Source organism: Tupaia chinensis, unplaced genomic scaffold (genome assembly GCF_000334495.1).
Source record: "Tupaia chinensis unplaced genomic scaffold, TupChi_1.0 Scaffold000093_1, whole genome shotgun sequence".
NCBI classification, from domain to species: Eukaryota; Metazoa; Chordata; class Mammalia; order Scandentia; family Tupaiidae; genus Tupaia; species Tupaia belangeri.
The window spans coordinates 9,617,423-9,621,722 of record NW_006159555.1 but is presented as its reverse complement, the minus strand read 5'-3'; positions in this window follow the sequence as shown (position 1 = coordinate 9,621,722).

The window sequence follows — 4,300 nt, the reverse complement described above, 5'->3', positions numbered from 1 at the left end:
CATTTTCTCAGTCTTCATGGTGGATTTTTCTAGGCCAGCAATTTTCTCTTCTATGTCTGAAACTATATTTTCTGCATGATCTAATCTGCTTTTAATATTTTCAAGGGAGTTTTTGACTTCCTGTATTATAGACTTCATCTCTAACAGTTCTGTTTGATTCTTTTTTAAAGTGTGTAATTCCTCTTTTAGATCTTGCAAGAATTTCCTCATCTCCTGGAACTTGTCAACTTCTTTCTCCTTTCTCTTTAGCAGTTCATTGTTTCTCTTCTCTTCCATCTCTGTTAGCTTTGACATAATGAATGCTCTAAATTCTTATTGGACATTTCCATGATTTTCACCGAACTGCTTGTGGATTAAGAAGACTTACTCTTTTCCCTTGGAGGAGAGGTATTTTCTTGCTTTCCCATATTTCTGGTGATCTGGTGGTGATTTCTTGTCATCTGATGGATGGTGTATTTCTTTCAAATTCTTGAAGTTCAGTCTGAATGTTCAAGAACAAGCAGAAAGAGGTGATCTAGAATCTCTTTGCCATTCTGTTGTGATTGCTGGTGCAGCAGATTCAATAGATATTGAGGAATATTTTAACCCTAGTAGTATTTGGATGTTTAGCTACAGTGCCCTTAGATCCATCTAGAAACACATTAAATGGATATTGGAGAGTGGAGAGACAAGAAAAAGGAAAATGAAAAAGAGAGAAAGAAACAACAACAAAAAAAGAGAAGAATAAGACAAAGAAGAAAACGAAAAAAATTGTAATTACTGTTTTTCTTTTTTAAGAAATTCACAAAATAGAAAACCGTGTGGTGCGCAACCTAGTTCACAGGAGTCATGAGGAATCTTTTTCTGAAGGCCAGGCCTCTCCTGCTTGAGTGGGAGGACCAGAAGAGATTATTAACAAGATAAAAGGTGTAGTTGAGAGCAAGAGAAAAACTTTACCTTTAAAAAAATTGTAAAAAGGAAAAATAACAAAAAAAATGAGAAGACAGAAGCAGGGAGAGACAGAGACAGAGACACAGAAACAGAGATAGAAGGCCAGAGGGGCTCCCTACCACACTAGCTTGTTTGCTGGAGGCTGAATTATCAGTAGAAAATCTTCTTGGCATTCTATCCTAATAAACAAAAAGTGATCCTGATAATAAAATATAAGTAGGACTGGTACACTTATCCAGACTCCATTCACTCAGGATGCAAGGAAAGCCTAGCCTACCAGAGGTGTTGTGCCAGGCTCTGATTGAAATTCCATTTGCAGGCAGAGGAGCTTTGTTCATTTTAAGATTAAAAGATATTTATCTGAAGATTTTCACGAAGATTGTGCTTAGTTTAAATTTGGTAAATGACATTTCTATTCAACTGTTTAAAATTACATTTCAAATCTTTGTAACAGTGGAAAACATCCCAAAATATTTTATTTAGGGTAAGAATAAAAGCCAAAACTTGTAGTTATTGTAGGCTAAGAGTCACTGATTTGAGGCAAAAATGTGATTCCTTTGGAAATTCCTTCTAATTCTCCATTATGTTTTCTTAATTACTTCCAGTGAATTAAATAATTTTAAGAGCATAGGTAGGCTGAGCCATTTACAAATAATAGCTATACTTTGGATATCAAGTCTCATTGCTGTGATATTCCTTGAGAACAAAATACACAGAAAAGGATTTTTCTTTTTTGAAGGTAAATTCCATCAGTTGTATTAGATCTGAAGATTGGAAAGCTGAAAAACCCACTTTCAGAGCTCTTCAGAGTGATTACAAGGCATTTTCTGAAGAGTAACCCAGAGCAGGAGGAAGGATTTAAAGAATCCTACCAGTGGTCATTTTTTTTCTTACTTGCTTTTTGTTCTGCACTTTCTTGTTATTAAAAGGATGCTTTCTCACCTGTCTCTATTGTAAATAAAGCAGCTTCTTTCATCTGGTAAAGGGGAAAAGTATGATATGTGCCCCTGGATTCCTGGTAATGGACAGACAATCATTCATACCCCATCTGCTATTGCAAAAATGACTCAGTGAAACTGGACATCCCAGGTATGGGCCATTTGTGCCTCCAGGACAATGTTCAGAACATGCAATTGTCAACCAAAGTCCACAGGACACAAACTCTTTAATAAAATAATGTTTTATACCTATGTAGTTACTCCAATTAGAATAAAAATAATTTTGGGATGAGACTAAAATGTTAACTCCACCTGTTAATATCCATTTGCAGTTATTCATCGACAGTTCTAGTGTAGAAGAGAACCGAAGTGAAATGAGTCAAAAGTGTCAGAGCATGTCAATATTATAAATTTATGATTTTATAAAACAAGGGCTTTATAGGAGAATCATCCAACGCTTTGTAAAAAGTAAGAGATTCACCATGAAAAACTTTTGTATCATAAGTTTTCTGATCATTTTGTGGCAAAAGAGTGATCTTTTTTCAAGACGAGTTATATACTTTCGTTTCAAAAAGACAATTATTCCAGATTCACTGACCTTTTTATGATACTAATGGCTATTAAAAATAAGTTCATTCTGTTTCTTCTAGGTAAAGAAAACATTTTTTCCCCCAGTGAGATAGTACTGTATCTGCCCTTCAAAAGAACTCTAGCAGTAAAAAAGTACATCTTGAAATTAGATACTTGGTAATGTTTCTATCATTATTTTTATTGTGAAAAAGAGGTATTTTACCCATGAAAAACCTTGACAGTTCTGCAGTTTAAAAAATATATTTTTAAAAAGTTTTTATCTTATTTATTATTGTTGGTTTTTAATTTGATGTGTGTGTGTGTGTGTGTGTGAGAGAGAGAGAGAGAGAGAGAGAGAGAGAGAGAGAGAGAGAGAGAGTGAAAACAAGGCAGCAGATCCAGGACTCAAACTGTATTCAGTCACATGGGAGTCTAGCACCCCACCACATCACCTGCTGGTCCCCCAAAACAAATTTTTTTAATTTTAGAGAGAGTTTTTTTGCTCTAGGGTGTGTGCACTTCCTGGAGAGATGGAGAGAGACAGAAACCAAGAAATCACCCCCCAGGGAGGATAGCCATGCTTCAATCCCTTCTCCTTCATTTTCCTCTTGGGATTTTGGGCATGTACGCACAAGCACCCAGTATGAGTTTTAAGCTGCTTGGTCCAGGACTCAAACCATGGTCAACTACATAGAAGTTCAATGACATAAACATTCCGCCATCTGTTGGTCTCCCAAAACAAAATTTTTTGACTAAAGTAAAAATTTCCAGAAAAAAAGTCAATGGATTTGATTAGTTTGCAAGGACTGATTGAAGTCAGAGAAAAGAAGGAATTATAAGCCTAATTTCAGCAGAAACCTTTACATAGTTGGTGGTTGGAATCTAAGAAGTCATAGTGCTAAAATCCTGGCCAGTGAGGTGACTTTTTGCCCACTATTCTATTTGTCTTCATGAATTAAGTTTCTAGCTGTGCAGACATTAAAAAAAACTATTGGAATAAACAGCATCGAATGTAGAATTGCCATTTTGATTATGTTAATTCTTCCAATTCAGGAAGATGGAATGTCCTTTGACTTTTTTATGGCACTTTCAATATCTTTTTTAAAAATTTTCATAATTTTCTTTACAAAGGTCTTTGACTTCCTTAGTTAGGTTTAGTCCTAGGTATCTTATACATTTTGTGGCTATGGTGAAAGGAATTCCTTTCTTCAACTCTAATTCGTTCAACTTGTTGTTCATGTATAGAAATGCTATAGATTTTTGGATGTTGATTTTTTTTTATCCTGCCACTTTACTGTATTCACTTATTACTTCAAAAAGATTTTTCATGGAGAACTTTGGGTCTTCTAAGTATACCATCATGTCATCTGTAAATAAAGATATTTTCAACTCTTCTTTGCCTATTCAAATGCCTTTTATGTTGTTCTCTTTTCTGATTGCATTAGCACTATATTAAAAAACAGTGGAGAAAGTGGGCAGCCTTGCCTAGTATCAGTTTTTAGTGGAAAAGCTTTTAGCTTTTCCCCATTTAGTATGATATTAGCTGTAGGTTTTTCATAGATGGCTTTTATTGTGTTGAGAAATGACCCTTCTGTACCAATCTTACTGAGGGTCTTAATCATGAAAGGATGTTGTATTTTATCAAATGCTTTCTCTGCATCAATTGAAATGATCATATGTTTTTATCTTTCTTTCTGTTAATATGGTGTATTACATTTATGGTCTTGTGTATGTTGAACCACCCTTGCATCCCTGGGATAAAGCCTACCTGGTCCTAGTGAATAATCTTAGTTATATGTTCTTGGATACGATTTGTGAGTATCTTGATGAGAATTTTTGCATCTATATTCATCAACGATATT